This window comes from Tauraco erythrolophus, chromosome 5 (assembly GCF_009769465.1).
Source record: "Tauraco erythrolophus isolate bTauEry1 chromosome 5, bTauEry1.pri, whole genome shotgun sequence".
Classification (NCBI taxonomy): domain Eukaryota; kingdom Metazoa; phylum Chordata; class Aves; order Musophagiformes; family Musophagidae; genus Tauraco; species Tauraco erythrolophus.
In genome coordinates, this window is record NC_141469.1 from 66,716,175 (window position 1) to 66,743,492 (window position 27,318).

Genomic DNA, 27,318 nt, shown 5'->3' on the forward strand with positions numbered 1-27,318 from the left:
AGTTCACAGTTCTTCCACCAACTCCACTTCTGTACTCATAAGTAATCTGCAACAATTTTGAGGGGCCTGCCTCACATTGAGACATTGACTGTGAGCAGAAGTGCAAAACTGGAACCTTAAAGCTGGAACAACTCAGGTGATAGCAGCTGCACACAGATGAACAGGCACAGCCTTTGAAAATGTAAGAAACGAAGAGGCTGTGTAGGGACAAGCAAGTTTTTGAAAGCATGCTGGTTCCTCTCTGATACACCAAGTACTAAAAGTGCATTGCTGGTGCAGAGCTGACTTTTATGTATTGCTTCGAGCCATCACAAAGTTTCAGAATCAGAACAGGTTGACTTGCACCTCGTTAATTTAGTCAGATGTTAATGGGTTTAGCTGTTTCTCTATTCATTATAATGGTGTAGAGATAAAGGTTTACACTTGCCTGTAATCTCTAGTCATATTTTGAGTGGTAGTTTCTGCTAACAGAGAAGGTTTGTTCTTCTGTCAACAGTTCTAAGAATCAGAAAACTCTGAGCTCCTGTACTGAAATATTCTGTTCTATTTTTTGAAAGGAAAGGTGATAAACAGAAAGCATCATAGGTATTTGTGGTTTTTTTTTATTCTGTCTGTGACTATTAAGATGTGCAAAAGACAGAGCAATTAAACATCTTTCAAAGGATGATGGATCAGTAGCTAAAATGCTACCCTGAGATGTACAACACATTTTTGATTACCTTTGCCTAAACTAGGTTGTTGGCTAAGCTAGCTTTTTTTCCTTGTTTCTCAGTTGCTGGGCACAAGTATAAACTGGGAGAGAAGTGTCTGGAGAGCAGCCTTGCAGAAAGGGATCTGGGGTGCTGGTCGATAGCAGGCTCAACAGGAGTCAGCAAAGTGCCCTGGGAGCCAAGTGGGCAGCACACATCCTGGGGGAGCATCAAACACAGCATAATCAGATGGTCAAAAGAGATGATTATTCTGCTGTATGCAGCATTGGTGCGGCCTCACCTCAACTGTGTGCAGTTCTGGGCCCCACAATTTAAGAAGGATGTGGAGGTCCTTGCATGTGTCCAGAGTAGAGCAACAAAGCTGGTGCAAGGGCTGGAAAGAATGTCCTATGAGGAGTGGCTAAGAAATTTGAGTTTATCTAATTTAGAAAAGAGGAGGCTGAAGGGTCATTGCTCTCTACAGCTTCCTAAGAAAGAGAAATGGAGATGAAGGTGCTGATCTTGTCTCCCTAGTAGCCAGTGATAGGACTTGTGGAAATGGTTCAAAGCTGCACCAGGGGAGGTTTAGACTGGATATTAGGAGGCATTTCTTTATCAAGAAAGTGGTCAAACATTGGCTTCCTAGAGAAGTGGTCAGTGTTTGAGAGGCATTTGGATAATGCCCTTGATGCTATGCTTTAGCTTTTAGTCAGCCTGGAATTGATCAGGCAGTTGGACTAGATGATTATTGTAGGTCCCTTTCAGCTGAAATTGTCTATGCCCTTTTCTCTTTGCCCTTTCCTTTTCTATTTATATTAAACAGCTCCCAAGATGGCCTCATTGCATGTAGACGTTGTGAGGTACTCAGACATTACATAATGAAGGATATGATACTGTATATGCCACATATATTTTTATATATGATATACATATTTATATATGTATATCCAGGCATGTGTGTTATCCATGCATAGACAGTAATACAGGCTTCTTTTTAATAGCAGAAGATACTTGTTCCTCTTCTTGATAAGGAAGTTACTATGAACAAGATATTCTTCAAAGTAATGTTTTTGTTTTGACATCTATGAAGTGTATTGGTTCTGAGCAAACACTCTTCTGATGCAGTACAGAAGGAATCAGTTCATTAACTTGAAAGAGAAATCCAGCTATCCAGCTTATTACCAGAATAATGTTCTAAATTAAAAAGATGATTTAAGACAACTGGGGGGGAAAAAAAAAGGGATAACGACATTACAGGTCCTTATCAATAGTAACTGTAAGAAGCAAAAACCTCCAAGAACAACTGAATTTTGGGTGTTAAAAAGTCTTACGCATGTTTTAAGTGCATACTTGCCAATTATCAGATTCTGCTTAACAGTATCCTGTTGAAGGACCACTTATCAGAAAAAGCAGACCTCTGTGTCTACATGATGCAGTTGTACATCTAACGGTTTGCTATCAAAGACTGAGAATTTTCTGCATAAAGTACATTAATCTTCCTGATAATTATAGATATCAATTAATTTTTGCAAAAGCCTTTCTTGGAGCTGTTCTAGAGGAGACAAAGTCCTTTCTCTTGTGGTGATGCTGATGGTTACTGTCATATTTATGTTGAGTGGAGGATTACTGCAGGTTACTGCACATATGTAAGCAAGATATAGTGTCCTCTTGTGTCACAATTGTCTACGTAGAGCCTCAGGCAGCTGGTATTTAACTGAAGGTATTTTATGGGAAAAAATATTCTTTAGGTACCAAAAGGGCTGCTGTTTCTATTAGTCTCAGAAGTGGTTCCTTTAGATATGCTAAAACTGTACTGGAATATGCTTTAATCATTTTAGATATCAATAGTGATTAAAATGGTATTACTGTATAATTGTTGAAGAGACTTAGTATTTTAAAGATTTTTAGATGTGATTTATCAAATAAAGTATTATTATTTTGAGATCAAATACACAGGACGTGTATGAGTTCTGCAACAGTAAACACTCAGAATAAATATCCTAGTTATTGACAGTTCTTTCATTTCTGATTTTGGTTATTTTTTACCAGAAGGACTGAACTGCTTTCATGTTTCAAAACTTAGTGCTGCATTGCACTGTACCTGAGCAGTGTATTTGGTGTGGAAAGAGGAGGTAAGAGCTAAAGACAGTAACAGAATAAAAACTGATGACTAAACTTAATTAAGAATATGAAATGCATAGTAAATACCAAATTGAATTAAATTTAGATGAAGAAATGTACATATCATCTAAACTTGATAAAAATTAAAAGAACACAGAAGTTAACGATAGAGAAGTAAAAAAATAATCTCAGAAATAATGTTCTTTGATTATTTATCACCATGTTCTAACAGAAACTGTTAGGTTAATATAGAGGAACCTGGAATGCATGCTCAACAGAAAAACAGGACAGATTTTTTGAGATTTCTGTCGAAGGACTCTTGAAGAAATATATATATATATTTTAATGAAGAACAGTTAGATTTTTCCAGATGTTTTATTGAAAAACATTCATATTTAAAATAAATTAGTAGACTGTATAATGAAATCAAGCTCTATAAAGCAAAGAAAAAGAAAATCGGTCTCTCCAACAGCATAGTTTCTAATGGCCTTTTTAAAAAAAGTTATAAATGCACCAAATTTAAATATTTATGGCCTGGGGGTCTAAAAATAATCCCTGAGCCTTGCCTGTCAGCTTTTTGAACTCTGATAAAGACAGATAATCTTTGGCTTTATGACCTTCTTGATTATTTGTCCTGGCTGGGTGATAAAAGAACAACTTACAGCATGCATGAAAGCCAGTCATAGTTACAGTTCAAATCTAAGGATCCAAAGACTGGTGGCTGTAGTTTGCAATGGTTTAAAAAAGGGTAACGAAGATTTAGAATCTTCCTTTTAGGTATGGAAAATATCCAGTCTTACAATAGTTGGCATTTATTGACCCTTTCTGTTTAAACTTTTTGTAGAACAACTACTTTTCTCCACTTCTGCATTGTACATGAGAATGCACATTCTTTTTCCTTTTCCTACCAGATTTTTTACTGTTGCTTCCAACATGCAGTACTACCCAGCACATAGAAGTGAAGAAGCAGTAAAAAAATTCTTACCTGAGAACAATGTGCATACACAAACATACATTTATCTATTTTAAGATGTGTGTGTGTATATGTATATCTATCTTTATTTAGGTATATATCTGGCTACCAAGAGGTTCTATTTATTGCAGTTAGTATTTGTCCATCAACTCTGTACCCTTCCAGGCAAGCTTTGTAAAGACCACTGATTCCTCCTCTTCCCTTAGTGTCCTTTCTGCTCCTGCCATTGGTAATACAGATCAACAAAAACATTTGAAATTGCATGGAGAACAGAATTTCTTGAAAACCAAGTACTTTATTTCCAAGAACTCTGCTTTGGTTAAAAAGATGAACTTTTGTAATCTCAAATTATTATAATAGTGTTCTAATCAGAGAGATCTGATGAGAAAACAAGCCGAAAGAAGGGCTTATAATTCCTTCTCCCACCACCTGCCCTGCTTTCTCTCCCTCACTCTCTTTCTCAACTATAGTTATCACAATTTATTAGTGTCATAACAACATAGGTTGTTATACTTACCTGTTGTCTCTGAGACCATCCACAAAATTGGTCCAGAGATCTGAATTATGTAATTTCATTACCTTTATTTTATAACTGTGTGCTCTGTTCTGGTATTTGACTTCCCTTTTGTCCCAGTCCGTTATCTCTTGTCATAGTTTAACCCCAGCTGGCAACTAAGCCCCAGCTAGCCACTTGTTCACTCTCCCCTGGTGGAACAGGGGAGAGAATCAGAAGAGTAAAGGTGAGAAAAATTTGTGGGTTGAGATAAAGGCAGTTTAACAGGTAAAGCAAAAGCCGCACACACAAGCAAAGCAAGCCAAGGAATTCATTCACTGCTTCCCATTGGCAGGCAGGTGTTCAGCAATCTCCAGGAAAGCAGGGCTCCATCAGGCATAACAGTTACTTGGGAAGACAAACATCATCAGTCAGAGTGTCCCCTTCCTCCTTCTTCTTCCCTTGGCTTTATATACTGAGCGTGACATCATATAATATGGAATGTCCCTTTGGTGAGTTAGAGCCAGCTATCCCAGCTGTGTCCCCTCCCAGCTTCTTGTGCACCTCAAGCCTACTCGCTGGTGGGATTGTGTGAGAATCAGAAAAGGCCTTGACTTTGTCCAAGCACTGCTCAGCAATAATCAAACCATCTCTGCATTATCAACACTGTTTTCAGTGCAAATCCAACAAGCATAGCCCCATACCAGCTACTATGAAGAAAATTAACTCTATCCCAGCCGAAACTATCACACTGATACTTTCCAAATTTGTTTTTCTTTCCATTTCTATTCTTCAAGCATTCAACATTCACCTTGCTAGGAAGAGCCAAACATGAGATAGCTCTCGCCATTCCCAGTAAAACCAGATTGCACGGCAAACAAGTCAGGCACATGTTAATTCCAGGATAGGATTTGAGATTTGCCCTCTTCCAAACTCATGGTTGCAAAATTGCTTGCAATATTATTTAAGGTCATGCTTCAATGTAAAGTCCACTCCCTTCATGATGGAAAATGTTAGATTCAATCTTAGCTACTGTTCTTTCTACTGTTTGAACCACAAGAGGAAAATGTTAGAAATAGTGAGACCCAGCTGGCTTCCTTTTCTCATTTATGCTGATAATGCTGCTGCAGGTCAAGCAATAGGCTGAATAGCTTGTATTCTTTCAGAACATGTGATCCATTTATAACTAGATAAATTACTCTTCTGCAACATTTTAGCATCTTCATAAATGTAACGATTGCAGTTGTAGATTAAGAAGAAAACATGGATGGGGCAGCTGTCTCGATTGTGCATAATTAGATTTTTATGCATGCTGTTAGTATAAATACAACCAACCACTCATTTTGAGGACAAAGAAACAGACTGCACTGAATACGATGTGTCAGGCTCAAGGCTGCAGAGCTGTGCTATATTTGCAAGTCTAGCATTGCTTCCTTTAACTGTAGTTCTTAATACAACTGCACTGCTTAATTTTGCCTTGATTTACACAGTTTAATCCATACTTAAAGTAGATCCAATCTGTATGCCTCAAGTTTTTGTGATTGGTTTTGTTTGTTTTTTGTTTTTTTTTTACTCCATTGATGTCTATCTTCAATGTATACTAGCACATTTATAATTATTTATCTTTGGCTTTAAAACTACAATGAGTTACCCACTGTAGAGTGTTCTATGTATTCCAAATGCTGTACCATAGAAAAATCTTCTTGTATTTGACATTTTCTTATTATTTGAATTCAGAAATCATGTCCGAAACTAATGTTTGTACAGATTTATTATCTCAAAAATGTGTTCTGTAATCTGTTCATTACTTACTGTTCCAGGATTTTATCTCTAGTCTTCCCTTAAACTTGAAATATTCAAAGAATAATAAATTTTACTTAAAGGAATTAGAAGTGTGTCGGCACAAGTTCAGTAGCTTCACATTTGAAATACAAGGAAAGTAATCATCAGATGAGATCTCTGCAAAGCCACACTGTTCCTTGAGTCATTCAGTTAAAAAATAAATGCTCCACTGCTATGACCATTTACAGCTGTTTCAGCAGTGCAATCCAACAAAAAGATCAGTGCTTGACAACATTGTGGTATAGTCACTATAAACTTTAGTAGTCAGGAATATTTTATATTCTTTTGTCAGTACTTTTGTTTCTTTCCTCAGCTTTCATAGAAGTTACAGTCCAAGGTTAAAAGTCCTCGTTTGTAAGATTCTCTCCCCGACCTCTCTCTTTTTTTTTTATTTTTTTATAATCACCACTATTGATACCAAATTAACATTTATTTGGTATTAACCATATTAGGAAAAGAAGAGAGGAAAAAAAAAGAACTTTAGCCTTTAGCTGAATATTTCACAGCATTATTGGCTTGAAGAGGTCAGACACATACATATCTAGGACTAAATTTTAAAATTTCTTTAGCGGTGAAGTACTGTAGTATCACATGTAAAACTACTCCCTGTGTTATGCCACAAAGGCAGTGGCTGAAATTAAGTGGCATTTATTCATCCCACCGTGCCCAGGCACCTGATCTAAGAACATGGTGTTTGCAATTCCTCAGCTTCATTTTCTGCTTTACCAGGGTCATAAGGATATCTGAAAATAATTCTGTGAGACAGTCTTTGCACTTTCCTTTGAGATTAGATTTTCTTTTTTATTTTTTATATTTTTTAAATTAATGTTTCCATTTAGTAATTTTAAAAGTGATTTGATGTTTTTCTCTGTCAAGAGATTTTCTAAAGAAACCAACAGGTACACGTTGAAACTCCAGCTCTGAAATTTTGTTTGTATAGCTTTTTGTTATGAGAAATTTGTCTTTATTTTCTTCAAACTTCAGTGGTAAAAGCTTAGAGGCATGCAGCATAAAAATGCAAGCGCTCTCTCTCATTTGAAATAAACAACAATTTGTTTTTAATTTTGTCTAGGCAATCTAGACATCAGATAATAAATGGAAATTTCTTATCCTGCTTTGTTTATGGAGTTATGTCCCTTACAATCATAAAAATGTTAATTTTTCTTGTAGAGTTTTATTTTTAAATGTTTTATTTTCATTGTAGAGTTAAAAATCAGAAGTGATAAGCATTTGATAACAATTTTCTGTTGATCTTAACATTAGATTCTTTTGTTGGTTTCATTTTCTCATGCATTGAAGAAATAAATATGAAACTCTGGGATCAGCATGATTTTTATCATGATCATAAGAAATGTGAGAAGGCATTAATCCTAGTGTCATGGTTTGATGTTGTGGGGGGGGTGGTTCTGGTGGCAGGAGAGGGGTTTTGGTCCCTGTGACCTCCCCGGTTTTGGAACCAGGTTAGGCTTAGTTCTGGCCACCAGATCAGACTGCCATCCCCCTCGGGATTGAGCCAATAGGGTGCCTCTGCGAATTGCCCTATTTAAGTCAGGGCAAAAGGACCGGAAAATGTGCTTTGCCCAGGATCGAGGAGAGAAGGGAGGAGGGCACCGCCCTCGCTCCCTGGCTCCTGGCCGGGCAGCTGCCTGTGTCGGGCCGGCGCCGCCCACGGAGAATGGCGGCGGCGGAGCCAGCTGGGGAACTTGGGGGCACCCCACTCCCGGGGTGCCCACTGGGCTGAGTTCACCTGGAGAGGACTGAGATCTGAGAGAAACAGCCGCATCGACACCAGGTCAGTGAGGATGGAGCGGGAGGAGGTGTGCCGGAGCCGAGTTTCCCCTGCGGCTGATGGTGAGATAGCAGGCGGCCCCCCTGCAACCAGGACGGCCTCGGTGGAGCAGAGACCCACTCGCAGCCCGTGGGGAGAAGATGCCTGAGCCTGAGGATGGTCGTGTTGGGGTGCACGACAAGGCAGAGAGGCATTTGGAGTCTGCGTGACGACCCACGCCGGAGCGAGTGGCTACAGCTCCCTAAGTACCCGAGACTGTGGTAAAGCCCACACCGGAGCAATCTGTGGGGAAGGATTGTTTCCAGTGGGCTGGACTCACGCTGGAGAAGTTTGTGGATTTTTCCTCGTGGGTAGGGGATCCATTGGAGCAGGGGAAAAGGGTGTAAGGACTCCTTCTCCTTTAAGAAAGAAGCAGCAGTAACAGCACGGAATGAACTGACCTGCACTCCCCCAGTCCCTGCCCCCTGTACTGCTGGGGGGAGGAGGTAGAGCCGGGAGGAAAAGGAAGGGGTGGGGGGGGGAAGGTGTCGGTTTTAAGATCTGGTTTTGTTTCTTTCTGTCCTCTCAAGTAATCGGTTTTTGTTTCCCTTTGTCCTTCTAAGTAATCATTAATAAACTGTTTTGCTTTGAGAAAGCCCTGTCTGTTTTGCCCAGGACCATGGTTGGTGGGTGCTCCCTCTGTTCTTGTCTCAACCCTCAGTCCCTTTGGTTTTTTTTTCTCTCCTCTCTACTTTACTGGAAAAGGAGAGACTGTGTGAGTTTTAGTTGCTGGATCAGCCTAAAACCACTACACCTAGAAAAAGATTTTTTGACCACAAGGAGTACTGAAAAGTACATTTACCTGGTATAAATTTAAATATCTTGTGGATCCAACCACTTATTTTTCCAATATAGTTGTTTTCAGAAGAGTATAAAGATATGAATGTGCCCAATACATTGATTTTCTGGCCTTACAGAACTGATAAATGTCTTTCTACCATGTTATACTTACTTATTCTGTCTGGCATCCACATTATCTCATTAGAAAAAACTTATTCGCTTTAGATGGTAGACAGTATTTTGCAGTGACTTGTTCTTTTCCAGGTGAATGGGCTAAATATAAAAATAACCATTCACATCTGTGATTATTTATCACTATGAACAGGAAATTTTTATTACTTATAGGGTCATAACTTTTTCTTTAAAGTGACATGAAGGACAAGTTTGATCAAACTAAACATTTATGATTTACTGTACGTTTATCAGCCCAGAAGGTCTCCTGAAAAACAGGTATGTCTACTATCAGCTTTGTGTTTAACTGTAATTTATAACCCATGTGAGAGCACAGTGTAAAAATAAGGAATCTTATGATTTTTAGTATCAACCCAATATTATTATTCAGCTGTTAATAGATGAGAAGTAATATCTGGTCAGTTATATATTGATACCAAAGTTGATTAACCATATGAAAAAATAGGGCCTCATAATAGTAGTATACCAAAATATCTTATGCTGCTGTTGTGAATATCCTGAAAGAAATTAACAAAGCAAATATTTGATCGCTATGTTTTCATGGTTGCTAGATTACCATAATAGCTTTGAATATATCAGTCCCATATGTAGCAAAAAGATTCACAAGAAAAGAAACAAATGTGTATTTCCTAGAAAAGTTATAACCCTGATCAAGAAACATTGTAAATATTGGTGTGCAGAAAAAGGCACCACAGCAGCAATCTTGTACACTCACTTCTTTTTCATATTCACTGAATAAGAAAAAGCTTTGAGGCTAAACCATGCACAATATCTAGATAGACTCTTCTACAGCCAGAGCCATGAGTACTCCGCATTTGTACGTGCTCTAAATGAAGGAGAAGCAATTGGGGCTTTTATTTTAAGTTTATGCCATGACCAAAGTTTCTCTTTCATTTACATCAGAAAGATTTATTTGGTTGAAACACTGGATTCAGAGCTACACTATATTTATTTGAGTGCAAAATAGTAATTTTTGTAAGCTGAACTCTAAGGAATATCTTGTTGCTTGATTTATGCCACAAATGCAATTAACTTTACGGATTTCTCAAAACAAAATATTTGAATAATAATGTGTAAATGCTTTTAGTTAAAATATCTAACACTTAAAATATCATTTCTAATTTCTTGATGTAAAACCCTCTATATATTTCTAAGAATATAGTTAAAAAATTTAGTAACCCAAGAGCACACTCTAGAATCAAAGAACATTAGTCAGTTGAAAAACTTGGTGTCAACTTATGACCAGGTAATTTACATTTGCATAAATATAAATTATGTATATACATTTGTATATACTTATAACAAAAAAACATAACTTATGACATTCTGCTACTGATAAGAAAGAGATTCTGTGACCGTATTTTATGTTATTATAGTTCTTTTGAGTAAATAAGTCAATATTTCAAATTACTTATAAAACAATAGATCTCAATCTCAACTAAGTTCTAGTACATTTTTTCTCATATAGGTCTCCAAAATAAATTAAAATTTTCCAGGTCATGAAGTCTTTTTATGAATATAATTAATTCTTCATGAATATAATTAATTCCTAATATAATATTGTATCAAGAAAGCATTTTTGAACTGATGTGTGTTGGAAACCTGATTATACTCTGCATTGCTAACAACTTACCTGCTCTCTTGGGCAAGTTGTTAGCAGTGGAGCAGCTGGCCCAGGAAAGCAGTCACCTTAGTGTCTGGGGCTAGTAAGTATATTTGCTTTCCAGGCACTCAGCATCCTCTCTCGAGCTCTGAGGCACTATGGCAGTTTTTGCCGGTATTCAGGATGCTGACGCAGTGCCAGAGGAAGCTTAAGTTCAAAGAGAGTAAGAAAGTATGTACTGGAGCTATATCAATGAAGGTAGAAGTGGTTAGCAGATTTCCACGAGACTTAATGTCAGATTAAGCATGTGGTAGACTTTTTTCTCAGTAGAGCTTCCTTGGCACAATCGTTTGGCTCACAAACTGGAGCCCTGGAGCTAGCTAAGGAGCGCAGCTACCTACCTAAGGAGCTGTTTGGGGCATGCCTAAGAGGCTCAGGAAGTTGTGAGTGCACTGGGAGGGTTGGTGGCACTTGAAGTGGCACTGCTGCCCTACTGAGGACTCAGTCTCACCTTCTGTGCCTCAGAGATGATCAGAGAATGTATTGTCATTGCACAGATTACTTACGTTAAAAATTTACCTGATAGAAAATCTGCTCCACCAAAATTTCTTCATTGTGCTTGCTCGTTTACACTCGCCAGAAAGAATACTCTGCAGGCTCATAACCCTACTCTGCTCAGTGTGGGGATGATACTGGAGTGATCCTGCTTATGGAGGAAGTCAGTTGCAAAACATGTCATTTGCTGCAAAGTAGGGTTGGAGAAAGGTATTAAAATGCAAACGTGGCACTATGGAATGGGAAGATGAACTACTAAAATGTGCAGCCACATTTTGTAACATGTGGGAGCCTGTATCTCTGTTGAAGGATCCAAGGATGTTCCCAGCTTCAGCAGCATCCCAGCCCCTTGTTAAGCAATGGTCTGCTCCCAGATGTCCAAGAGCTTAGGTATAGCTACACAGCTCAACTAATCAGGTGTGATGTACAGAGCCAATGAATCTGTTAACGGTTTGCTGTGATTAAAACCAAAATATCTGTATAGCTAAACTTTTCCTTATAGGTACAAAATATAGATATAGGTATATCCCAGGGAGTATTGATAAAATCATTTCTTGCTTGTTTGCACACGAAAGTTACTGAAAAGTTTGTATTCACATACATCCTAAATAACCAATAAATACATCTAAGAGGTAAATAAAAGAAGTTAGTGTATGCTCTTTTTTTCTCCCTCCCTGGCTTGGCTATTCCAAACCTGTAAGATAAACAAAAGCCAGATTTTTACCTCTGAGTTATCTGAAGGAGCTCACACAAATACAAAAGGCTCCCAAATGCGATAGAAATATATTGACATTGGCAAAAATGTTCAGTAATTTTTTCAGTGATGCCAAATATTTAAGACCTGTCCAAAGGCAAGTATGTCTTGTGTGTTGAAAATGTAATTATTTGACAGTCTGTTGGTTTCAGTGAAATGACCGTTTCATATACTGCTGAAAAATAAAAAGCCACTGTTAAGATTTAAAAAAAAATTGTGAAAAATAATAGAGTAGTTATCAACCATTTATTCTACATAATTAAAAGATAGGAATAGTGCATATGCATACCTGTATTTCCCGTGTATATTCTATTGTGAATAATGAGTGACTATGTAGATTGAATTTACCCAAGTGTATATACATCCAGAAACATCTCCATGTGAGAAAGGGCTCTCCAGGTGAAGAAAGATTTGGTGGCAGCTGATTCTGGTCCTGTCGCTTATATCAGAAATGAAGAGTATCGAAGCTCTGTCTTTTGTTCCAGATTCTCCGATAACTCCAGCCAGAGCCTAGCTCTAGATTCCCAGCTCCAGCTGGCCAAGGTTGGCTCTGGTCTGCATAAAACTGACAGTTTAATGAGTCTCCTTCTTCTAATCAGAAAGAAAGATTATGCTTTTCAGCCACTCATGTAAACAATTGACAGAAAGAAAGGATCATATTTTGAGGATTGCTAATGCTTTCCAAGGTGTTCTAATGTTATCTGTCAAATTTAAATGCAAAATAACTGATTGAGAGAAATATCTGCTAATAGGTATGAAGTATAGAAGGATCTTTTATTTCTACATTTAACAATGTTTTAGGTGATTTTAGAGACCACTTTTCCAGTTAGAAATTTGTGGGAAAATCATACAGAAAAAACTAATCCATGGTGCTTAAACCAGAGCAGTTTCTTGGAATCCAGCTCTAGGGTCAGTAGATCATGTCAGATAATAATACAAGTCATACAGTGCATGAATGACTGGAAAAAAACCAACCATGTTTTAGTCTTTCATGTCCACCATTACAGGTGTTTCCTTTGTAATTTTAGCTTTCACATGCTTTTTTCTGACCTTCAAATTAATCTGTTTATTTGCTAAAGTATTATGGTGTCTTGAAAGCTTTAGGTGTTAAATTATTAAAATATTATTAAGTGACTATAGTAGAAAATAAGTGTAATGATTTTCTCATGGAGATTTGAAATTTCCTTTGAAATTGAAGTAGCACTTTTTGTAGGCAAGATTTTGTCATCTGATACACATGCACATATATGCATGTATCTGTATATATTCTGTAAACTGGCCACAATATTTTAATCTGCATAATCCCATCCCATACAATCAAATGTATTTGCTGGATCTTAATATAAATTACAAAATAACCTCTCATTACAGAATGCTATTCTGCAGCATGAACAGCATCTCAATGATGGTTTGATTTGTATTCCCATCACTTAACCTCTTAGAAAGAAAAATATAAAACTCCCAAATGCTAAAAAAATGTTGTACTTGCAGTTAAATGGCCACTTTTAAAGCTTTTTTTCCCCTATTAAAAATGTACAAAGCTTGTATTTCATTGTGTAACTGAAGGTCAGTGTGGCTGAATGATGACTGCAAGTCATCATAGAAGTTATTGTGCTATACAGTGCCACCATGAAAAGACCAACATCAATCTATATTTTTGGCTTTTCAAGGTACATTTGCTTTGATAGGAGCCTCGTATTCAAGCTGGAACTAGAGCAAAGAATAGAGAGATAAACGTGTGTTGGGGAGAGAGGGATCCTGCATTTTAATAAGCAGTTTCTGAAATAATTCTTCCAGCTGCTTGCAAAATTTAATACCTGCTTCATGCGTCAGGCAGCAGCAGGCATAGACTACTTTGTGAGGGATGGCAAGCTGGGAGTGGAGGGTGACAGCTAGGTGGACTGGCTTCTTTGTTTGAATTCTATATATTTTTCCTTCATAGTAGTAATGAATGAGAGTAATCGAACTGCAGGTGCTTAAGAAGATTATATGAGAGAAATGTATTTAAAATATTTTCTTGTGAAATTTTGGTTTTTTGTTCTAGCCTTTTACCTCTGGTGGTGGCAATTTGTGCTACTAACACAAACAAGTTCCAGCAAAACTTGTCACTGCAGAAATCGCACACACTTGAAAATAGACAGTATTTCTGTTTGAGCATGTCACTTTTACTTAAAAAAGATACCACATCAACCATAAAGTGTGGGAGTTAGACACATGACCTAGACGAGTGAGTGGGGTTTTTTTTGGAAAAAAAATTAAATCTGATTTTTACCATCAGCCTTTGGGAGAATTAAAGAATTTCTTGATTGTAATGTGAAATCAAGTGGCTCTCTAGATTTATAGTATCTCCCTACATTCCTAGCTATTGCTTGGCTACTACAAGAAACCATAGTTCATGGAACAACACTAACTCTAATGGCTAGCCTAGAAGATTATTTCTGAGTAGTCAAAGGGTCATTTATTACCATCCTTTGTTAACTAACAGTAGCAGGAAATCTAGTTTTAAGTACTTTTTGGTTTGGGTTTTTTTTGTTGTTGTTTTTTTTTTTTTTGAAAGCCTGAGCAGATGAAGAGGTGAAGCAGAAGGAACAATGACTTGATAAGTTTTTCCTGAGTTATTACCAAGTGAGAACTCTTTGATCTTATCTCAGAATGCATTCCTACTTTCAAATACAGCATGCCTACTCCAATATTTACAGTGTCCTATTAAACTCCCAAAGGTTTTGTCCAGGATAAGTCTCTCTGGAGACAGCACTAATCAAAAAGCGAGGGAGTGAACTCAGGTGGTGGATCTTGATTGTTTGTATTGGAAATTGACAGTTTTTTGCCCACCTTGGTTTTGAGGTATTCATGCTAGCTTTCTCCAGCATGAACTCCTTCTGATAAGACTCTACCAGGTTTATATTCTCTGCCCTCTTCAATCCCTCCCTACTGTCCCATCATGTTTTATTATCTGGAACCTCCTTTACATACTTCTATGTCAAATCCCTGGGCATAAAACTCATAAATACTGACGCTGTCTTGCCATAAAAAGTCTACTCAGAGTTGCAGCATGGTTTTTAGACATTGCAAAATGAAACCCCCTTCCTATCACATACATACCAACAGCTGTCTCTTAGGGCCAAAGTAGCATCACAAGCAGATTGGAGGTCTCCTAGGGCTTTGTATCCCTTGTGCTCAAGTTCAGTCATTGCTTCTTGGGTCAGACGCTCTTTAACAAACTTCTGGTAACAGTGATATTTCAATGGCTAATGGCTTGTTCTGTTGATATAACTTGTTCAGCTGCACAGTGTTCTCAGAAGACATAAGGAGTAAAAGAATCTCTAAGTTATGCTTGAAGCTGATGACTGGAGCATTCATGTTGCACATCCTTATCTGACTGTTGAGAGATAAATAACGACATTATTTGTTAACAAGCTAGTAGGCTCATTACCAGTTGTTTAATTACGGTATTTGAATGACCGCTTCCATCGGTCCTGAGGAATGTAAGAGTCATCTTTGTAAACATACTTACCTTTGATAGCAGGTGTAAGCATTAGCACCTAATAGGTCTGCATGTCATGTACTGGATGTCCTAGGAAATTCTAGGTGTTTTTACTCTCTGTCTTTTATTCATCATAAAAAATATTTAAGGATAACAAGCATCCTACTCAGTATAAGTGACTCGTATTTAGTATTCTGTATCAGAGAAAAAAAGATGGCCTTTTTTTTTATATATATATTTCAGAAAGTAATGAACGAGTGTGATGTTTATGTAAAGGTTTTCAAGACATGGGATTCCCTAAGTACTTTGGTTTGCAACATTGGTTGCATTGAAATAGACGTACTTTTGGGGTGAAGTGCTGTCTGCCAGCAGAAACTACAACAGAGAAGCTGAAGACAATATAGCATAATAGGAAATGAAGACCATCCATCCAACTAGAGCTACAAAGCAAGGCAATTACCCAAGTAGATTTTGATTGAGGCCACTGGGCACAGTAACTCTACAGTTTTGATAAGGACCAGTGATACAGCAAATTAAATTTTGTGGCCTCAATAATTGCACTCAAATATAATTTTAATTAAAATATTGATTTGAACTCAGTGTTTCCTTGGAGACCTTATAGCCATCATATCTAAGCTCAAAACACCTTAGCATGTGGAAAATCATTTGTCTCATTGCTGCAACAGGATGTAAACATTTTGCCAATTACATGTTCTTGGAAAGGATGAAAAGATAGTAATTAAAGAGAAAAAGATGCTCTTGATTGCCTCTCAAAGCACTAAACGGGAAAATGCCTCTTGAAAGCATTTAAAGACTAAGTGTTAATGTGTTAAGGGACCATTCATTTTTAATTAGGTTATAATACATGGGATGCTGTGTATCAGACATCACTGATTCCTAAATGCTAATAATTAGAGTTTGTATGTACAGAGTACATAGTAAGGAAGAGACAGCTTACTCTGCAGTTAGGGTCTGTTTTTTGTTTGCTCAACTAATGATTCCATCCAAATTTGATGTTTTCCATTCACTAATTGATATAAAAAAAAGCTGTATTCCAAATACAATAGCTGGGTTTCGGGATTAAATTTCCACATTGACAAACTGCTGCTTTCTCTGAGGACATACCATATGCAGTTGCTAAATAGAATAATTTTTAGAATTTGTTTACTACATTACCCCCTGACTGTTACTTGAAAACATCTGCAGGAGGCATTAATGCATTATTTGTATAATATACAAATCAGAATGTCTTTAACACAGGGTTAATCGCACACATTCTGTAACGTTTCTATTAACCCCTTGTGAGTTTATACCTGTTATCTCTTTTCTAAATAAATTCTGTTTGATTTATTTTTCTAGAGCAATTTGTATAGGGAATCAGCATAGTTCCTTACCCTAAGCTACCATCTGGGAGCAAATAATTACTGAGAAAGGCTTGTCTCAGGGATGATATATAGGAATCATTAAGCATGCTAATAAGAAAAGGATGAGGAAAGCAAAGTGCATTTCTGCAATTGGATAACAGTGAAACACAGGTCAGTCAAAAGAAAATGGAACAGGTTTTGCCTTCAGGTAAATGAGGTATCTGCTACATCATTCACTTAATCAAAAGCAGCCGTGTAGGAAGTCAGGCCAATGCACTTACCTAATTAGCCTTGAAGATGAGATGGAGACAAAAGCAGCAGATGTGTTGGTATGGTAAAGAATTATTTTGCCCTTTATCCTGATGTAAATCATAGCAGCTGAAGTCAGCAAATTTGAAACCCTTTCAAATGTAATATAAGAGAATCTGACTTTAATATTTTGTCTCCTCTTCAATGCTAGAAACACTTGCCATGATGAAAGTAAAATTTTAAGTTTTAACTGCATCCTTGACCTCTCTGTATAACTTTGTCCCAGAAGTTACACATCATCATGATCTAAATTTCAGAAAAATTCCTTTCCTTTAAGGTAGGCAGGCAGTGGCATCTGGCTTTTGAGAAACTTGGGATTTAGGTGAATTCTGCCCACTCTGACCTCTGTCTAAGAATGTTTTCTTGCTTTATGCAAGAGTGGGGCCTGCAACTCCATAATTAAAACAATTATTTCAGAGGTTGTCTTCTCTTTCAGCTGTTGATTACTTCTGATGAAATGGCATTTATGAATTGATGATCTCTATCCAAACCTCCTTGTTTTGGAAATAAGATCAGAGAGGTTTATACATCTCTCAAAGTCCAAACTTACATACTAACTCTGTAAATAAAAATAAGTTGATGTATTTTAATCAAAATTCCAATCTTAATAATGCCAGACATATTTGAAATATTTCAAGATGGGACCTAAACTGTATGGAATATATGTTTTATTCAAATGCTGCACATAGGACTAGCCTGTAATTCCTCATAGATCCTGGTGATAGGAGATATCAGTGGAAGAGTAATATCAAGCTTATATATATATGTGTGTGTGTGTGTGCGAGTGTGTGTATATAATATCATCTACCCACAGTCCTGGTTTAAACGCTTTGAAGTTTAAAATATCCACATGCTAATTATTAGTAAAATAACCATATATAATAATTTCACATTAAAAACCACAGTATCTGCAGGAGATTCTTAATATTTTTAGATATTATTTTATTTCATCTTACACAAGAATACTTCTGACTTAACTGGCACCCTTAAAATTAATGACTGATAAAATTTTCTCTCTGGGGCTCAAGAACATCCATGCTTTGTGAGAAATGTCCTGTGATTCTTGGTATCAAAATCTTCTGAAAGACCTGGTTGATATATGTATCATATAATGACAAGGATTTCTCATTTAGTGGCAATGAAAAAAATCTATATGGAATTATTTCTTCAAGCAATCTTGGAATTTAAACATGATCTGAGTCACTTGTGCATGATCATTGATGCTTGTTTTAAAATTGGATTTTTATATTTCCTGTTGATTCTTTTATTTCCCTGTTGGACAATTACTGTCTCCATCTCTCCTTATAATTCAATTTGATCTCATGTCTTAGTATAATCATATGTACATATGTCATCCGAACATGGCCACTGAAACTGTTTCTATATAATTTCCAAAATATGAGTCCCAAAATTTGTGTAAATTTAAAAAAAAATTATACCTGTAATTTATACCTTCAATTATATATTGAAAAAATTTCACTCTCCAAGTAAGGAGAGTGAAAACCAAGTTAGCAGAAAAATCCCTTTTTCTTGCTTTGTAAAGCATCTTTGGCCTAACAATGACTATCTAGTAGCAATAAAGTGCAAGATTTTTATATTTTTTTTCTGGAATGAAAAGCTGTTATATTTATTGCACTAGATTTCAATTTACCAAATCAAAAATATCTTCTGATCAGCAATTTTAAAAGCAAACTAGCAATAAAGACATGATCTCACAGTTATTTAATTTTGGTCATCATTATTCAGACAAAGTATACTATACAATCTGGCATTTGTAGAAGAACTCCCAACAGAGTTCACAGTTGAATAGTATGAGTGAAAGTTTATGTAGCTGCATTTTTTCATTAGACATCAGATATAACATCTCTTCCTTAGTTTGCTCAAACCACTTCACCTGTTCAAAATACCAGTCCGCAGACTTGCAGTTTTCATTAAGTGATTTATTAATTCCTGTTAATACCTTTTCCTATTTACTGAATAAATTTCCCATCTGTTTCAATATATGAAACTGTTCTTTCTGATATATGTAGAAAATTTTGAGGCCTGATGCAGATGTCTCATTGACAGAGTTAACTGACTTCCTCCAAATTTACCTCAATGTGAGCTAAGAATTAGCCTATTCTCTCTTAAATGTCTCAGCATTAGGGGGAATATTTTATGATTTTGTCAAATTTACAATCACTGTTAAGATATAAAAGATATTGTCTTGTTTAGTGGCTATCTCAAATGTCCAAAAATCTCAAAGATGACAGTTTTCTGAAAAGGCACCGATACTAAACATTTACCGAATGCGTTATACCAGCTTGTGTAAAGATTAGCCTTAATAAAAGGAAGCTAAAATATATTATATACTGTGCTGTGTCTAGGATTTTCACTGACAAAAGAAACACAAAATGATAAGAGTAAGACTTTTTTTATTTTTTCCCTCTTGCCATAGGAAAAAAATAAATATGAACCATCCAATAAATATATGGATGTCTTCTTGATGCAACAGCGCAGTTACTGTCCTTCTATCCCATCTGTCTTGCAAACTGAAAGTGCCAGAGTAAGTGTTCCACTTTCTTTGATTTTATTTAATGGTCTCTGCAAGTACTGAAAATATTTACTAACCAGATCCGGTAGATGCAAACACCAAAACCATTCTATTCAAACCAGCAAAAGTTCAAAAAAGACTGAAAAAAGCCAAAATACTCATTGCAACAGGCAGAAAGACCTATCAAGAACATCTTGGTTGTATAGCACAAAAGGCAGACTCATGTACCTGAGCAGCATGTTCACATTATTGCTCCTGATGCTGCCAGCCCTGCAGCTCTCAAGTGCTACAGAACATCAAATTCCTTTGCGCCTGATGCCACCTCATACTGCATGACAGCAGGCTCACACTGGATCTTCACAGTCCAAAATGAGCAAAATCAATCTCAATTTCCAAACAGCCAGAATTACTAGAGCAGAAAGCCTAGTGCTCTGTGACGTGGCTGGAGCCTCAAGAAAACACTGGGGACAGAAATTAGATGTACATTTGCAATATGACAGTATATTCCTCTGTTGTTGAACCAGTTCCTTCTGGCAGCAGTTCAACTAAAGTTAAACTTAATTAAAGGCAGTGGAATTTTAAGATGTATTTGCTGTATGTACTTAACTGAGCTAGAAAGGTCTGTTGCATTGAAGCACCGAGGGAGAGCAGAGATACCATAGGTAAAGAAGGGGTGTTTGCATTATTACCTATGTGAAGGTGAACTGTCTTATACGTCCTTTCGTTGCTTACAAGTGACAGATCTTGAGAGCTTTTGCTTTTTTTTTGAAGCTGTAAAAATACTCTGGGTTTCTGTACAGGATAAGATTAAGCATATTAGCGTAAGAGGTTTTGGCCACTGTGATAAAGCCAGTCAAAACTTTATGAGTGGAAAAGGACAAGTCTGTGAATGCTGATGCACTGAGGCTGAAATGGCTTCCAGCAACATCTTCAGTTTGACAAAGGTTTTTCAAAATGCATTCAATTCTGAGGGCAACCTGTCTGCTGTCTTTTAGCGGCTTTTTTTTTCTTTTTTAGCTGCTCTTATTTCTGTTGTTGTTGTTGTTGTTGTTCCCCTCCTGTCTGCTAGGAGAACTGCACAAGAGTCCTGAAGTGGATAGCTTTGCTACGTGGGTTGAGGATCTCCCTTCAAATGCTAGAACGGCTGCTGTCAGTACATCTCTTTGCACTGGGAACATTATGTCCCAGGTCCCAGCCCCTTTAGTCTGTTGTAGTTGTTCAGACAGATCTTTTCAGGCTGATCTGTAAAGCATCTGCTTTAAAACTATCCTGCTTTTAAAAGTCCTAGTTCCTCCTCTCCCTAGGCACCTTTGTCTGAGGGGCTGGGATAGCAATCCCGGAGTGAATGCTTCCATTGGCATAATGTCTGTTTCAGTTTATACCTGAAATGTGCCCTACCTGGTATTCATGAAGTGGTGACAGGGCAAAGGGGCTGATTCTCAGTCTCTTTTCTGTTCAATTTTCTTAGTCTCCTTGCATTTCTCAAAATTCCCTTTTCTTTTTGATATCAGAAATTCTTTACTAAAAGGGTGGTGAGACACTGGAACAGGTTGCCCAGAGAAGTTGTGAATGCCTCATCACTGGAGATGTTCAAAGTCAGGTTGGACGGGGCATTTAGCAACCTGATCTAGTGAAAGATGTCCCTGCCCATGGCAGCAGGGTTGGACTAGATGATCTTTAAAGGTCCCTTCCAACCCACACCATTCTATGGTTCTGTATTTCTTTAGCTCACTTTGTACATTTCCTTATACAGAAAGCTTCATTAAATACATGTTATACTGTACAGTAAACTGCTTGGAGGAATGTTTATACCCTTTCTCGGTGTCTGGAGATAATCATGTTAATAATGACTTTACTATTACTGTGGTACATCCGTATAAAGTGTTCTGTTAACTTTCCTCCTAGGTCTGATATTTTCATCAAAAAGAAGTTACATTTTTTTCTGTATTATGTTTTTGCTCATCAACAGTTGCATTTTTCAGCATGGTCTGGAGTCTCTGGCCATGGTCATCTTCCACAGTCATCAGTCATCATTTTTTTAAAAACATGATATTGTTCAATTAGAGAGGAAAAAAAAAAAAGGATTAAAAAATGTGAAGAAAATGGTATGTTTCTGGTGAAATATTTGACAACAAAACAATACAATCACATACAAGGAAAAATAAAGTTTTCCAAGAACTGTTGTGCATAGATACGTTTTCTTTTTACCCTCACCTCTGCCCCATACTCCAACTGCTTTGAGATAAAAGACTATTAGCTAATAAGTCTTCCTTTTTCAAATTGTGGGAGATAACTTTATTTTAGAGATTCATTTAATCATGAATGAATATAAATGATATATTTTCCCACAGTATCCAAGGTATGTGTTTCACTGCTCTGTCTGCCTTGTGATTCCCAGAAGAAGGTGTATATGTAGATCTCTGTTTAGGTTTCTTTGTATTCTTACATTACAGGATGTACTCAGTAAGCTGTTTTGGGAAAGAGTCTGATGAAGTTTTGTCTGGGGACATGCCTCCTTGTGTATCCAACCTAGAGCAGGAGGTGGAAAGGGGAAAGGAGGTGTCTGCTGAACAGAAAATAAGTGATATATCTCTGTAGGACTGCAGTGGCAATGACAAAGCAGAGATTCTCAGTGGCAGTTTTCACCAGCCAGCTCTGTTGGTTCAGGCCAAGCTACCTGTGGCATGTTTCTCTTGTTTTTCTATTGCAGAGATAGAAGCTTAGAAATTTAGGAATTCTGCCTTGGACATATGCTTTTGTCTTAGGTGCAGTGTTGTAGACCCTGGGAGCCCCAGGACGTCTGCTGCTGAGCAGCCCAGGCTGTCATGGCTTTGGCTGGTTCAGCTCCTTGAGGTTCTATTAAAGGCTTGTGGCAAATGACCCTGCCTTCCACAGCTGCTGGAAATCTGGAATTTTCACAGAGCCAGGTGCAAGAAATACTCTCCAGCACAGGTAACAGTTGCCCCATCTTGGTCTGAGAAAACTAAACTAAAATAACTTTCCTGCTGCATTTCCCTGCATTTCCAGTTCCTATTCTTTTTATGGTGGAAATTCGAGATGCTAGTTTTCATCCTTAACCCATACATAAAAGGCAGTTTTTAACCTTAAAAAATTCAGTATTGACACACATTCTTCTCCCCTTTTCTGAGTTTCCAACAGCTAGTAGCTGATTAAAAAGGCTCAGAAGCATCTTCAGACACAAATTAACCTCCTTAGCCAAACATATCTGTCTCTCACAGGTGCAACTGATAAAAAAGAGGAATACCTCTATGTATATTTCCTCTTATGCATGACGTGTTATCAAAGAAATCACATTCTTGGTTTTCGAGGTGAAGTAAACAAATGAAGAATCAGAGAGCAGGACATCTGTTCTTAAAGCAGTCAGTGTTTTTCATTATATTAACTTCAGCTCACATTTTAATCTTTCCCAACAAGCTTTGATAACCTCCTTTCAAACCAGTTACTTGTATCTCTGATCAGGAGAAAGAAACATCTTGTAGGCGGATTTTTGTCTCTGTTCGGTCTTATCAGCGGTTCTGACACACACAGCTGCTGAATGCAATTTGACCACTGTTTGGATACTCTGCTTTATGCTTTTTTGATACTATGCTTTATGGAAGACACTGTTATTTTAAAATGTTTTCCATGCTCAGAAGAGGTAGTTCTGAACCCTTCTAATTCACTTTTTCTTTCTTCTTTGATGTTGTTTTAAAGCAGATGTGCTCCTCAGGTTCATAGTAGCTGCTTCACAAAAATAGTAGTTTTTAGCCATTTCACTTACCAGCTCTCAGTACTTGCATAGGCTGTCAAGACTTCCCTGGGGTTGTGAACCCTCAACCTTTAAATTTCACATGGCTTGCTACCTTGACTGCTTAGACTGTCAAAGGAGCTGTGTTCAAAAGCTACAGAAATCAGGAGCTAGCCATTTAAAGCAAATGGCTTGGAGAGTGCAATTTATTACTGTCTGCTTTTACATTTGAATTCGTTGAAAGACAACATGCAGTGTAAGTACAAAGTTAAACAAATTACTTCTCTTAATATCAGTACTGTGGGCTGAGTAACAGTAAAGGGACTGAGGCAGAGAAAGAAAAGCATATTATTGTTATTGTTACTTCAATCTCTATAATGAGTGATTCAGCCTTGCTTTGCATTCTTTCATAGAGTATCACAATGTATAGATGGTAGGAGGTTGATTTTATCTGTGTCTATCCTCAATTTTTCTGTGTTCCGGTGTATCTAAGAGAATAATCTAGAGTTATATCCTGTGGAACCATAAAGGAGGGAAACCTTCCAGAATGCAAAGCGATTAGATGAAAACTGCTTACTTTTAAATGTCACAGGAGAATTGGAATAATTAGTCTGAATACTTATTTGCTTTTATGCTAGTAGGAAATTTTTAAAAGGATTAAAATTACATATTTGCCTGTATCTGGCTTTATATTTAGCAGATATGTACCGTGCACTTCTTGTAGAGATTTCTTCTGTTGGGATGGATATCAAAAAGTTGTTGAGTACAGGTATGCAGGCTGTCTGTAGGTTTGCGAGAAACTATTTTTCAACATCTTTTCAAGACGGTTACTGCCTTTTCATCATTCTTAAAGGGAAACTTACAAGACTTGTATTTCTCAGCAGATGAGTTTCAAACTGAAAGGAGAAAGAAGCTGTGAAATGACACACAGAAATTGTCACTGTGTGGTTTTTTTTTTTCCTAAGTGCTCTTCCACTGATGCATTTTTAATACTACTTTCAGAGTAGGTAAATACATTATTTCAATTTGTTGTTTACCTCAAGAAACAGAAAAACAATGAGACAAACTCTTTATTAAGGACAAGCTTATTGCATGACTTAGGACATTTTCCATCATCACATCAGATTTAAATTGAGTTGCCAATGACAACATCTAGCCTAGAACAGCTATCCAACATCTAGTCTAGAAGAGTTATCCTTCTTGTTCTTTCTTCTCCTCTGCTGAAAAGTGTTAGCTCACTGATATTATATGGTTGTTCTGCAAAAAAGTCTTAAAATTGAAAAATGGAACCAAAAAGTACTGCTGAGTAGTCACTTCAGTGTTTATATTCCTCTATTTTTATCATTTTTTCCAAAGGAGGAAACTATATACCTATCAGGGCTTGAAGAATGAAAAATAAATTAGCTACTACTGCTCTCTCAATGGCTTATTCCTTTATAAGTTGATATAAATATTTTTAATTTATGAATGTTCATTCTCTTAAGGAATACGCAAAGTATTATGTCTTCAAGTATAATTTTTTTGTGGAATCTTTAAAATTAAGTATTTTTTTTCTTATTTTCTCTTGCATTTCATGAGATATACTTTCTTATGAGAGGTTCAACAGGAGCTGAAGTTCATGTTTCAAAAAGGCTGTCACTAAAAAAAGAAACAAAGCCTTTTGTTAATAGAGAAGTGGGCAAAAATTATTTTATGTACATTTTTACATTTATATCTTGCAATTTATGGAAGAATAGTTAGAAAAGCTTTCAACTATTGTTTATAAAGAGGAGTTGCTAGCATAATCACTCCTTAAGACTCCTTGAGGAAAATAAACCTTAATAAACCTAATCAGACATGAAATATAGACTATATATAAATAGTTGTCTAGATCATCACCATCCGGACACGGTTGTCTTGAGCAGCAGCTTCATTCAGCATATTTGCCTGACTCAATTGCAAGGTTTGTTTCTTACTGAGGAACTGCACTCCCAGTCATTGTAGTCTGGTTTTACCACAGTTAATTGATAGGAAGGATGGAAAGGTTAGAAGATTGTCACTGACATGGTCTAGCATCTTTGATCTGCCCCAAGTATTATTCAGGAGGCAAGACTGTAGCACTAGCACTTGCTGAAATAATGCTTAAATTAAAAGAACTTATTCTAACTGAAGAGTAGGAAGGCAGTCAAAGTTAATTATCTTTTCAGAGAATTTCATTTAGGCCTCAACTTTTGTGTGTGCATCATTAGTGAATGATGTAATATGTGTAATGTGTATGTATCGCATTTGAAAGCATACACACACACACACACGCACACACACAAAAACACAAAATTATTTTCATGCTAGATTGTAATTGGGAAGATGAGTCTAAATTCACAGATTCATATAGGTATGTATGCAGCATAAAATTGCTTTTAAGAATTGGGAATTAAATGTTAAACATTTTTCCATTTTATACCCTTAGTTTTTGCTCCGTTTTTTTTTTTTTTTTTTTATATCTCTTTTGGATTAACAGCTGCCTCCTGGTGGCAGTTGATACCTACTTTATAAGGAAGGGTAAGTGCAGCTGTAGGACTGCATTTCTTTGTGATTGTATGTGTGCTGTTTTTGATAGCCTTTTCAAAACTGTATTTGCAGGAAGTTCTTGACAGAGCTGCTTCCCTTCGAGCATCCTTGCCTGAGGCACTTCCAAGCATCCTTAGACTCATTCAAAACACTGTCATCTTTTCTCCAGTCTGGCCTGAAACTTAGCAGGGAAATGCATGTATTCCCACCATAATCTCTCCTTTGAATTTTATATGGAATGAAAGGATATCTTTAAGGTCCTTTCCAACTCAAACCGTTCTATGATTCTATGATACAAATTGATTTGGTTCATTAAATGTAGACTGCAGACTATTTTTCTGCCCCGGTTATCTACCAACCATAGTGGAGATAGAATTAGCACAGACACAAATTATGATTGTTGATTCTTTTGGCAGTAAAATACTACTCATAATTCTCATTTGTTTTAATTACTATTATTAACCATATTGATTCCCAGCATGCTTAAGGAACAACAGCGACAGTCAGTGTTGCGTGAGGTGCCATACAAAAAGCAATTGCAGAGACTCTGACTAGTGCTACAAACGTGCTGCTGTTAAACAAGCCCGCAGTTGTTTATGACACAGGTAGCACTGTGTCGCTTCTTTCTTAGCAGCAGGATTAGCAATAGTGTTTATGTGCAATTTTTCCGGAGAAGAAGTTGCTGTTTCCCATTGATACTTCTCCTGGACCTTCACTTATAGTGTGACGAGAGTGTGTCAGCAATTTTGGTAATTTCCTCTGATTTGCTGTGTGAGTTACACAAGATTGGCCTGCACATTTTTTCTTCTTTTCCTTTACTTTCATGTGAGAGCTTGAAAGTTCCAAGAAATATTTTAAAAACACATATGAAAATATATGAATTAGCTGATTTTAATCAAACTGGTTTGTGAGTGTGCAGCAAGGTTACACAAAACGGTTAACTATATAACACTCAGATGAAAACCATGCAAAATGTTTGCAGGAGTTGCCTGTCTGTGGACATATTTCTTTAATTTGGATGGTTCTACACTTGGTTTCATTGCATGTCCCATGTACAGGAAAGCTGGAGAGGGACTTTTTACAAGGGAGTGTAGTGATAGGACAAGGGACAATGGCTTTAAACTGAAAGAGGGTAGATTTAGATTAGATATAAGGAAGAAATTTTTCACTCTGAGGGTGGTGAGGTACTGGAACAGGTTGCCCAGAGAAGTTGTGGATGTCCCATCCCTGGAAGTGTTCAAGGCCAGGTTGGATGAGGCTTTGGGCAACCTGGTGTAGTGGAGGGTGTCCCTGCCCATGGCAGGGGTTTGGAACTAGATGATCTTTGAGGTCCCTTCCAACTCAAACCATTCTATGATTCTACTTAAAATAGTAACAGCATAAAAATCTCTCTCATCTCTTAACTTGCAAAAGAAATAACTGAAAGACCTTATACAAATCTGTTAGTTTTGATTTTTTTTTTTCCTGTGTTCCGGAAAGTGGACATTTTCTGTCTGATTGTGC